This window comes from Canis lupus, chromosome 7 (genome assembly GCF_048164855.1).
Source record: "Canis lupus baileyi chromosome 7, mCanLup2.hap1, whole genome shotgun sequence".
NCBI classification, from domain to species: Eukaryota; Metazoa; Chordata; class Mammalia; order Carnivora; family Canidae; genus Canis; species Canis lupus.
The window spans coordinates 65,731,808-65,744,802 of record NC_132844.1 but is presented as its reverse complement, the minus strand read 5'-3'; the positions used below and the strand labels follow the sequence as shown (position 1 = coordinate 65,744,802).

Below are 12,995 nucleotides of genomic sequence, written 5' to 3'. Positions count from 1 at the left end.
TTTCTCTGAAAATATACTAAATATTCTTCCTATTTTCCTCACTCACTCTTTTTTTCAAGGGGGTGTAGTTTAGGATAGAGTAAAAAGGAACCAATCATTTGGGAGGTGATGAAATTTATTTATTTAGTAGGTGCTATGCCCAATGTGGGGCTTGAACTCACAACCCTGAGATCAAAAGTCCCATACTCTAGTGACTGAGCTAGCCAGGCACTCCTGAAATAATAAGTAAGTAAGTAAGTAAATAAATAAATCATTTCTTCCTCCCCTCTCTTTCCTTCCCCTCTTTTTCCCTCCCTCCCCCCTCCCTTCCTCTCTCCTTCTCCCTCCTTTCTTTCTGATTTTATTTATTTATTTGAGAGAAAGTGCACACACTCCAGAGAGAGGGTATGAATTGAATAGGGGCTAGGGAAGGGGCAGAAAAAGGAGAGGCAGACTCGCTGTGGAGCAGGGAGACCAATGTAATGGGGCTCTATCCCAGGACCCTGGGATAAGTGACCTGAGCCAAAGGCAAATGTGTAACAGACTGAGCCACTCAGGTGCCCCTGAAATTTATTTCTTAAAAATTAAGCTAATATATATTTAGAAAAAAATTGATGAGATATGAAGTGAGATGGAGGGGTAAGCTTCCTGGCTGATATTGATTTATACTATTTCATTCATAATTATGGGTTGTAGGTGTAAGTATGACACAAGAAGAAAGGACCTATTAGTCCCCACATAGTATGATTGGAGAGGTAAGGTCAGATTGCATTTTTCCTATGTTAATGAACATAATATTTTGCTGCATGTTATTTTCTACAAACAGGCTTAGTTTAACTATATGATTACTAGATTATGACTTAAGGAATTTTAAGCATTTGAATATTTAAACTGATGAAAAGTAGTTGGATCATTTGAATTTATAGATGAGTTTTTATTAAAGTACAGTCATGTATATCATGTTAATGGTAAATAGGTTTTTGTTAAATATGTGTTAATGATAAATAAACATTTTAAACTTGTTTAAAATATATTACTACAGTTCAGTAGTCTTAAGTGTACTGAAAACTTGCTGTTGATTCATTTTAAAATATGCCAGGTCAGGAGGGTGAGGGTGATGTTTTTTTGACTCCTTGGTGCTTATAGCACGGAAATAGAAAGGAGGGCCCGGGGCTGCAATGTGGGAAGGGCTGAATCTGCAAACAAGGACCACTTGCTGTATTTTAATCCAAAAAGATTAGAAAGTTGGTGCTTGGGCTCCTGGCTCAGAATTAGATCATCTTTGAAGTGCTAGTGCTGATACTTGTTTTAGCTGAAACCTCGGAATTGAAAATAATGGGATATGGTCTAAAGTACAACATGATTGAATGGAGAAAGTCCTCATCAGTTTTTTTTCTTTTTAAAAAATTGGGACACAGTTCACACACCATTAAGTTCATTCCTTTAAAATGTACAATTTAGTGATTTTTAGTATACTCAAAAAGTTGTGCAACTGTCACTACCATCTATACTTGATCTTAGCCAATCCCAGGCCTCTAGGATCATGCCCTGGACTAAAGGTAGATGCTCAACCACCAAGCCACCCAGGCATCCTGTGTCCATTTCCTTCTACTTATAATGTTTTCAAGGTTCACCTATGTTGTGGCATGTACTAGTGTTTAATTTCTTTTTATGGCTGAATAATATTCCGTTGTATGGATATATCATATTTTGTTCATCTCTTCATTAGTCGATGCATATCTGGGTTGTTTCCATTTGTTGGCTATTAGGAATAACACTGAATACTTGTATACAAATTTTTGTTTGAATACAGGTTTTTGGTCCTCTTGGATACATACCTAGGAAGGAGGTTGCTGGGTCACATGGTAACTCCTTGTTTAACTTTTTGAGTAACTGCACCATTATAATTTCTGCCAGGAATATGTGAGAGTTCCAGTCTCTCTGCATCCTTGCCTAGCACTTGTTATTGCTCATCTTTTTTTTTTTTTTAAAGATTTTATTTATTTATTCATAACAGACACACAGAGAGAGAGAGAGAGAGAGAGAGAGGCAGAGACACAGGCAGAGAGAGAAGCAGGCTCCATACAGGGAACCCGATGTGGGACTTGATCCTGGGTCTCCAGAATCACGCCCTGGGCTCAAGGCGGTGCTAAACCACTGAGCCACCAGGGCTACCCTCATCTTTTTGATTATAGCCATCCTAGTGGGTGTGAAGTAGTATTTCATGCTGCGTTTGATTTGCATTTGCTAATGATTAATAATGATCATTTTTTCGTGTATCTATTGGTCATTTGTGTATGTTTTTCGGAGGAATGGCTATTCAGATCCTTCGTCCACGATTAAGTTGGGTTATATGACTCGCACTAGGCAATGCCATTCCAGTGCATTACTAAATGACATCCATAGTTCCTAGCTCCTCTTAGGAAAACACAATTTGTGGCCTTCTGTTAAATACTTTGCAATTAAGCCTTGCTAGTGTTCTGAGCTTTCCAGTAATCATGGCTTACTGCTCTTTCAGGGATTTCTTAGTCGCCACAATCATACAGTGATAATGTTTAAGCAATTATTTTGGGGCTCTGTTTTTATTAAATACTAACAGTGGTTGCAATTTGGGAAAGAGGTTAGCTGAGGTTTGGTATCATCTTTGTAACATTTGCAAATTATACTATTTCCTGTTTGTGACCTAAAGATAAGTGTTTTCTATAAAATACAAACCAATGTGCCTAAAGAAACTTAATTATGGGAAGGTAATTCAGAATTTAAATGTCACTGAATACCTAGAGTAAATGTTTAGATATATAAGTATCCTATTAACCTTAATAAAGTGAGGAAGTATCAAAGAAAAAAAATAAGTTGGGATATATGTGTCCTTTTGAGTTGTAAAAGTTTTTTGTATATATATGTTCTGGATATCTAATCCCTTATTAGATACATGATTTGCAAATATTGTTTCCCATTCTGTAGATTTTTTTCTTGTTTTTTGGGATAGTGTCCTTTGAAGTACAAAAGTTTTTAATTTTTATGAAGTCCAGTTTACTTATTTTTTAAAGATTTTATTTATTTATTTATTCATGAGAGAGAGAGAGAGAGGCAGAGGGGCAGAGACACAGAGGGAGAAGCAGGCTCCATGCAGGGAGCCCGATGTGGGACTCGATCCCAGGACTCCAGGATCACGCCCTGAGCTGAAGGCAGGCACTAAACCGCTTAGCCACTCAGGGATCCCCTGAAGTCCAGGTTATATGTTTGTGTTGGTTGCTTGTGTTTTTTGGTGTCATAGCTAAGAAATTGTTGCCTAATTCAAGATCATGAAGATTTATACCTGTTTTTTCCCAAATGGCCTTAGTAGTTTTAGCTCTTCTTTTTTTTTTTTTTAATTTTTTTATTTATTTATGATAGTCACAGAGAGAGAGAGAGAGGCAGAGACATAGGCAGAAGGAGAAGCAGGCTCCATGCAGGCTCCATGCACAAGGAGCCTGACGTGGGACTCGATCCCGGGTCTCCAGGATCGCGCCCTGGGCCAAAGGCAGGCGCTAAACCGCTGCGCCACGATCCCTAGCTAGGGATCCTTAGCTCTTCTCTTAATGATTAAATTGTTGATTCATTTTGGGGTCATTGTATATGGTGTGAGATGGGGTTTCAATTCATATTTTTGCATGTGGATATTTAGTTGTCCCCACACCGTTTGTTGAAAAAAACTATTCTTTCCCTCAATGAATTATTTAGACACCCTTGTTGGAAATCAGTTAAGTATAAGTTTATTTCGGGATTCCCAAGTTTTATTCTGTTGATCTGTAATGCCTATCTTTATGCCAGACATAATGAGTATTTACTTTGTAGTAAGTCTTAAAATCAGGAAGTGTGAGTCCTCCAAGTTTGTTCTTCTTTATCAAGGTTGTTTTGGCTATTTTGTGTCCTTTTCATTTCAATATGACTTTTATTTTTTAATTTTTAAATTTTTTTTCAATATGACTTCTAGGGTCAGCTTGTCACTTTTTGCAAATAACCCAGCTAGGAATTTGATATGGGATTGCATTGTATCTGTAGGTTAATTATGGAGTGTTGCCATGTTTAACAATATTTAGTCCTATCCCTGAACATTGGGATATCTTTCCATTTATGTCTTCAATTTTTTCAACAGTGTGTTATAGCTTTCCTGTACAAGTCTTGTACTTAACGTTTATAACCATTTTGTTTTGATGCTACTTTATTTGTAATTCTTTTTTTTAAAGATTTATTTATTTATGAGAGAGCATGAGTGAGCATATATGTGTACATGCAAAAGGGATGGGTAGAGGGAGAGGGACATACAGATACATCCTAGCCTGAATTCATCACCTGAGCCCATACCAAAAGTCATATCCTCAACTGATTGCCACCCAGGTGCTGCCTCAAGTGTAATTATTTTCCTATATTTATTTTCAAATTGGTTATCCATAGTGTATAGAGATACAGTTGATTTTTGTGTATCGATCTTATATCCTGCAACCTTGCTGAACTTAACTAAAGCTCCAGTGGTTTTTTAGTGAATTAGAGTTTTTCTACATACAAGATCATATCATATGTAAATAGTGATAGTTTTACTTCTTTTCTAATCTAGATGCTTTTTATTTTTTATTCTTCTTGCTTGTGATTGTTTAATTGGATCCTGGAACCTCCAAATGAATAGAAATGACAAAAGCAGACATCCTTGTCTTGTTTGAGATCTTAGGTGGAAAGCTTTCTGTCTTTAACCATTACATTAAGTAATGAAGTTAACTGTAGTAACAATGTTAGTTTTTGTAAATATTTTTATCAGGTTGAAGAAATTTATTTTTACTCTTAGTTTGTTGAGCTTTTTGTTTAGTTTTCATGAAGGGGTGGAGTTGGTCAAATGCTTTTTCTGTGTTGAGATTGTCATGTGGTTTTTGTGCTTTAATCTATCAATGTATGATCTATTACTTGGATTTTTCAGATGCTAAACCAACTTTGCATTCCTGGGATAAATGCCTCTTGGTTTTAGTGTATAATGCTTTTTGTTTGTTGCTGGATTTGGTTTGCTAGAATTTTATTTTATTTTATTTATTATTTTTTAAAGATTTTATTTATTCATTCATAGAGATGCAGAGAGAGAGAGAGAGGCAGAGACACAGGCAGAGGGAGAAGCAGGCTGCATGCAGAGACGCCGACGTGGGACTCGATCCAGGGTCTCCAGGATCATGCCCTGGGCTGCAGTCGGCGTCAAACTGCTGCGCCACCGGGGCTGCCCTGCTAGAATTTTATTAAGGATTTTTGTGTCTATTTTGGTTTCTAGTTTTCTTTTGTGATGTCTTTGGTTTTGGTGTCAGGGTGATGCTGACCTCCTAGATTGAGCTTAGGATGTGTTCCTTCCTCTTGCATTTTGGGGAAAGAGTTTGTGAAGAATTGGTGTTAATTCTTTAAATATTTGATAATATTTATCAGTGAAACCATTTATATCTGGGCTTTTTTGGGTGGGGGGAGTTTTTCAATTACCAACTTTCTGTTTCTCGAATATTTTTCTATATATCATTGCTTTCTGCTTAAGTCTTCCTTCTGTTTGCTTTAGGTTTAGTTTGCTTTTTTTCTCATATGTTAAGGTATATTGATTTGAGGTTTTTATTCTTCTTAATATAGGCATTTTACATGTATAAATTTTCCTCTAAGCACTGGTTTAACTGGATCCTACAAGTGGTTTCTTCTTTGCTTGCCCTCCTCCCCCCCCTTTTTTTGGTATTAGCTCAAATATGAGTTAATACTGGAGGCATTAATAATTGTTACTATTTACCAGATGCCACTCATTTGATTTGTGTTATTTTCCTAATCCTCCTAGGAGTTGTGTGGTTGGCAAAACAGTGGTTTCCTCTTTTACATATAAGAAAACTGAGGCTTAGTGTTTTACACAAGTCAGTGGTGTGTATTCCTCTTCATGCTGCACTTTTATTCTAAACTACTTGGAAATGGTGGGGATTCCTTTAAATAGAAGATTAAATATATTTTCATAACATCCAGGCAGTAGTGTGGGGGGCTGATCCTCATTTAATACTTGGAGTGTTCTTCTGTTCACTCATGGGATGCCATACTTTTCCATTTAAACATTTGAGATTTAGATGCTCCCCACTCCCAAATGTTACAAGGACTTTGGTTGTGCTTGGCTTTGAAATGTGTTTTGTGGGAGTCCTACAGAATCAAGAAACTGCTTTAGATGATACTTCATTTTTAGAATCTGATGTGAAAGATAACTTGTATTCACATAAAGTTTAGCAAATTGTTAAATCTTGTCTGAGGTGGGCCATTGCTATGTTGAAGAGCAAGTGTTTTAAATAGTTTCATGTTTTTAATTTTTCTGTATACTTGAATTGCTTGTGGAAAAAAGAAGAGCCTCTGTTGACCCATTGAAGAATTGGCCAAAGGATTAGCGTGCACTTCATACTTCTTAACAAATCCCTGTTATAGGGTCATACAAAGGATACATTTTTGTTAAAGTTATGCTGAGTCTGTTGAGTAGCTGTAGGGATTGAGGAGAAATGTATTTTCCAAACTGCAATGAGGTTTTGATGTAAAGCCTTAGGTGTTGCTAATGATCTTCATGGGAATCTATCTGATATGGGCAAGATAATAAACTTGATGGTAACTGCTTCAGCAGGGGTTTTTAAATTGCTTAGTAGTGTTACAAACCTTGAGTTTGTAAGAGGAATTTAGCAGTACTCTCACAAGTATGCCACTAAGACATTATATTATGCTTAACAGTGTCTGTGTCCTTTATATTCTTTTTTTTTTTTTTAAAGATCTTTTTTATTCATGATAGACACAGAGAAAGAGAGAGTCAGAGACACAGGCAGAGGGAGAAGCAGGCACCATGCAAGGAGCCCGACATGGGACTTGATCCCAGGTCTCCAGGATCATACCCCAGGTCGAAGGCAGACACTAAACCGCTGAGCACCTGGGCTGCCCTATATTCTTTGTGTAATGGAATATGGATGAGACAAAAAGTCCTGGGTAAATTGGGAGTTGTAGTTCTTGACTCACACAGATGTCCATATAAGTGAATACTAATCATTGTGGCTGAAGTGTTTATACTGGAAAGTTCTTATTTTATTTTATTTTATTTTATTTTATTTTATTTTATTATTTTATTTTATTTTTTATGATAGTCACAGAGAGAGAGAGGCAGAGACACAGGCAGAGGGAGAAGCAGGGAGCACCGGGAGCCCGATGTGGGATTCGATCCCAGGTCTCCAGGATCGCGCCCTGGGCCAAAGGCAGGCGCCAAACTGCTGCGCCACCCAGGGATCCCTATACTGGAAAGTTCTATTAAGTGATGTTATAACTCTGTGTTAGAAATCTTCTTAAATAATTTTTCCCTGATTTGTCCAGTAACACAGGTAGTTTCAAGAAGTCATTAGTAACGGCATGGAATCCTAATATATTACATTTGGGAGTTCATTTTCTTTCTTTTTTTAATTTAAATTTTACTTAGTTAACATAACAGTGTAATATTGATTACGTTTGAGAGTTCATTTTCTTTTCTTTCTTTTTTTAATTCAAATTTTACTTAGTTAACATACAGTGTAATATTGATTACATTTGGGAGTTCATTTCTTTTTTTTTAATTTAAATTTTACTTAGTTAACACACAGTGTAATATTGATTTCTGGAGTAGAATTCAGTGATTGATCACTTACATACAATACCCAGCGCCCATCAAACAAGTGCCCTTTTTAATACCCATTACCAATTCAGCCCCTACCCACCTCCCTCTATCAACCCTCAGTTTGTCTCTATCCTTAAGGGTCTCTTTTTTTTTTTTTTTTTTTAAATTTTTTTTTATTTATTTATGATAGTCACACAGAGAGAGAGAGAGAGAGAGAGAGAGGCAGAGACACAGGCAGAGGGAGAAGCAGGCTCCATGCACCGGGAGCCCGACGTGGGATTCGATCCTGGGTCTCCAGGATCGCGCCCTGGGCCAAAGGCAGGCGCCAAACCACTGCGCCACCCAGGGATCCCTCCTTGAGGGTCTCTTATGATTTGTTCCCTCCTCCCCCCCGCACCCATTCACATATGTTCATTGTTTTCTTTCTTAAATTCTACATGTGAGGGAGATCATATAATATTTGTTCTACTCTAATTTATTTCACTTAGCATAATATACTCTGGCTCCATCCATGTCGTTGCAAATGGCAAGATTTCATTCTTTTTGTTGGTTGAGTAATATTCCACTGTATACATATACAAAGTCTTCTTTATCAATTCATCAGTTGGGCATTTGTGCTCTCTCCATAGTTTGGCGGTTGTTGTTAATAGGACTTTATTTTTAGAATGCTTTCTTTCTTTCTTTCTTTCTTTCTTTCTTTCTTTCTTTCTTTCTTTCTTTCTTTCTTTCTTTCTTTTTTAAAAGGTCTTATTTATTTATTTATTCATGAGAGAGAGAGAGAGAGAGAGAAACAGGCAGGCAAAGACACAGGCAGAAGGAGAAGGAGGCTCCATGCAGGGAGCCTGACGTGGGACTCAATTTCGAGTCTCCAGGATCAGGCCCTGGGCTGAAGGCGGTGCTAACTGCTGAGCCACCTGGCTGCCCTAAAATGCTTTTATGTATGTTATCTCATTTAACCTAACAAACCTGTTATGGGCAGGACAGATGTTATTTGAATTTTATAGATGATAAAACAAGCTGGTTGCTTCAGACATGGCTGCCTTCACAGAGTTGGTGTTATTTTTTTTCTCAGATAAATAAATCCTTTATTATATAAACTGTGTACCACATTATAATCTAGTGATCCAGAAAGTTAAGGACCTGAATCAATGATCTTAGAGTTGGTGTTATTTTTTGCAACATTGCTGTACAGTGTATGGTCCTTTGCTTCCAAAGCAGAAACTCTTACTGAAGGATCCCTCAGAATTTGGGGGAGATGATTATGTCAACCAAACTCAGATTAGTTGTTTAGAAAAACCAGAGATAAAAGGAAGATTAATATTATAATACAGCACAGAACCAATGGATTAAAAACTTTTTAGGTTATACTTTGTGACTATAAGGCTTTATAGCATTTGCCTCATTGCATAGTGTCCCTTTGCAATTTTAAGATACTTGAGAAACCATCAGTTAGAAGATTGTTGGGTGATAGAAGAATCAGCACACAGGGAATTGGGTGATCTTAAGTAAATATTTTATTTCAGTAATGAAAGAGTAATGGTAGTCCCTATTCTAAAGAGGAGACTCCAGATGAGTCTTAATTCTTTGAGTAATAGTTTAGTAGAAAGAGACTGTGTTTTCCCTCATATCTAATTTTTTTTCTCCTATCTCCTTACATTTTGTGATTTTCATTTGTTATGAAAAACAGAAAACTTGAGTTGTGCAGATTGCATATCCATTACCTTCACCTATATTCTGTAACATTTTGCTTTATTACTTTCTATCCCTGTATTAATCCATCTTATTTTTTTATTTTCCAAGTGAATTGTGGACATCAGTACATTTTATTTTCAAACGCTTCGATAAGCATATTATTAACTAGTGTTTAATTTTTTAAAAAATTTTGAAGCACACTGTGCATACAGTGGAAAATATAAATCTTAAGTATACTAATATGAATTTTTAAAAAAAGATTTTATTTATTTATTCATGAGAGACACAGAGAGTAGAGACACACATATACACACACACACACACACACACACACAGGCAGAGGGAGAAGCACACTCCATGCAGGGAGTGTGACGTGGGACTTGATCATGGGTTTCCAAGATCACGCCCTGGGCTGAAGGTGGTGCTTAAACCGCTAGCCACCCGGGCTTCCCACTAATATGAATTTTGACAAGTGAATATACCTGTGTAACCTAAGCCTGTCAGGATATATACTATATTGTAACTATACTATACCATATTATATGTTGCTTAGACTTTAGAAAGTTCCCTCATGTCCCTTCCTAGTCAGTCTGTCCCCCCCATCTCTTTTTCCTTCCCCAGGCAACCACTGTTCTAATTTTTTCCCCATTGTGGATTAGTTTTGCTTGTTTTTCAAGTCATGTAAATGGAATCATATGGTATGTACTACTTTTGCTAAGTGTAAACACTCAGTGTAGTGTTTGTGATATTTGTCAGTGTTGTATGTAGCAGTAGTTTGTTCTTTTTATTATTGCGTACCTTTAAATAGTATTCCATTGTGTGATTATACCACTGTCTTGTCTATTCTGTATATAGACACTCTAATTTGCCTTTCAAATAATGTAATTCAAAAATCAATTACCTGGACATCATGGAAATAGATGGGAAAAGATTTTAAGTTTCTTAGATAACTTTATATTTCAGCCTTGCTTTTTCTAGTTCCTTTGATTTGATTTTAGGTATGATTTTGGAGATGCCTCATGAGCACTGCAGTTCCAAACCACCTCATCCATTATGTATTGATTTCTACTAGGAGATCACTGTGCCCTATTAAGGTGATTTTTTTTTCTTTTAAAGCTAAATTGTGCCTTTTCTTACTTGTGATCCAGTTTCATAAAATTGTGCCCTTCTACCTGAAGCTGAAGGCAGTACTGAGAACTAATATGAGAGATTTGTTTTGGGAACTATGTGACCCACTGTATTCCTGTTCAGAGACCAGTATTAGCTTCATGACTTGACGTTTGAGCTTATTTTTGCAATTAATCAGCATTTTCCTTGTTAAAAACCTTTATTGTTCCCCACTGTCAGTGGTAAATGAGACTTCTTTTACTGTTCTTTTCTGGATCAGACATCCTCTGTTCCTTTAACATTTCCAAACCTCTGATGATTTTTCTACCATCAGTGTTTCACCCCCTCCCCCAAAAGTGATTGGAACATATACTAAAAATTAAAAGATATCTAACTAATACTTAATATAATATGATTATTTCTTAACTTTGCATGTATTATGCTGCTTTAAAAGTAATTCCCTCTTCTCCTCCTGCTCTACAAGGTACTCTTTATTATTTATGTATTCAGCATGTGACACAAAGGGTGATTCTTTGGTTATTTTTCACTAATCTGTTTCATGTGTTATTTCTAAACTTACTAATCTGTACTTCTATTTTTCTATACCTAGTTTTTATAGAACTCCTATTTATCATTTCATTTCATTTTGTATCTTGATTTGTATATCTGTATTTTCCTGTGAGGGATGGAAGCTAAATTGGAGTATTGGGATTTAGTAAAGAGAAAAACTTGAATCTGAGATCATAGGACTCTAGTAAATAATATTTTAGAATAAACATTAGCAGTTAAACTTGATGAACGTTTCTGCCCTTTTAGGAAATCTGTTCATAAACTGAGAGATGGGAAGGACTCTGGAAGTGCTTGTAGATAACATTGAGTTCTCAATACAAAATTAAACAAAACCCTGTAATATTTTCAGAATCTTGTAGTTTTCCGTGTGGTTTTTCCTTTCCACTTTGGTACTTAATGTTGATTACCAGAAGCAGAACAGAGTATTCTGAATTTCATCTTTTCCTTATCTGTCTCATAATGGAATTTTTTAGGAGGAAGAATTCGTCTAAAGAGAAGAGGCTAGAGATACGGTTAATTTATGAAAATGTAAAGATATTCAAGGGAGAAATTATTGTCTTTCTTTTCTGTCCTGCATCTTTGTGGACACAGTTGGACACTGTGCTAACCCTGGGAGTGCTATACTATGCAGGTGTGAGGCTAGTGGGATGAAAAAGAGATACAAGGTAGAGTGAAGGGTAGGCTGAACTCATTGTTAAAAATAGGTGCCCAAATAGGGACTGACCCCGTCCTTCATTCTCTGAAAGCATGGCTAAGAATGGCATTTGCTGTCATGCTTAATGTATCAAAAAGACATTTAAAAGTTTTTAGGGATACAGTGGTTTGCTTTTTTCCCCAAAAGAAATATCTTTTTTAAAATTTAAAAAGTATTACATGCTTATTTCCAGCAGTTCACAATTGTACAAAGCATAAAGTTCCCCTCCTCCACAATTACTACTTTCCAGAGATGACTTCTTCTTGATAGGTAACCTCCAGACCAGAGGGTTTTCTTTGGTGTAAAGAATAAATGCATCACTTTGGTATACTCAGGGGGTTTTATTTTATAACCTTTTCTTATGGAACCTGACATTTTTTGGCAGTTTGCATCTCTTAGGAGGCATTAAGGACACTGGTCTTCTTTTTTATGCTCTGATAATTGTCAATGTATTCTATCCCCCAAATTGCTTAAAGTCTTGAAAGCTGGTACTGTGATCTGCTGGCTGTTCTAGTTACCTGTTGCTTCTTAAGGAACCACTCCAAAACTTGGAGTCTTAAAAAACAGTTTCGTATCATTTCTGACAGTTAGTTGACAGGCTCAGCTGGAAACATGGCATAGCACATGTCGTGTTCTGTGGGTCAGAGCAGTTACAGAACCTGTCCAGATTGAAGGGGAGAGGAGAAGCAGTTTCAGGGCATCTTTAATCTTCCCCTGGTGCAGTGGGAGTCTTGGGAGGGAAGGGTAACTGAATTACAGAACACCTTTCTTATCTTCTTCTGGATTAAAATTCATCATGCCCAGGCAGAGTTCCAAGGTAAACATATTTTGTTTTAAAGGTTTTTAATGATGTAGGCAAGAAAATAAACTCTAGAAGAATAACAGGTTTCCTAGTCCTTCTCCTCCCATGGAAGGAGAACTAGCTTGTTACATTGTTTTTTCATACCCAGAACTGTGATAACTTGCAGATTTAAGAAATTGGTATTTGAAGTAGGTTGATGAATTGCACGAGTCATCAGGAGAGCCGTGTATGTCAGTCTCCACTCCATGAGAGGCTTGCTAGGCCAGACTTGTCCCTTCCCCAGTAACTCAGTTCCCTCTAAACATACCCTTTTAGATAAAGTCCATAAAGTGCTTTGGGAAAAGATGAAATAGGTTGAAACCATTTGGATAGATGCAGCATGGTTCATGATTTTCTTAATTCTTTAGCTTAAAATTATTTACTAGCTTCTCTTTTAAGATGCTTAACTTTCAGAGGTTTAAAAGAGTAAGTTTTTGTTTTGTTTTGTTTTCCTGGTTAGATTT

At 36.6% G+C, this 12,995-nt stretch overlaps 1 protein-coding gene across 7 annotated transcripts in view; it reads left to right on the top strand.

Moving 5' to 3' along the window:
* The window catches only part of ZFAND3 (zinc finger AN1-type containing 3), a 324,488-nt gene that overhangs the window by 18,998 nt on the left and 292,495 nt on the right, over positions 1–12,995 (top strand). The window lies entirely within an intron of this gene.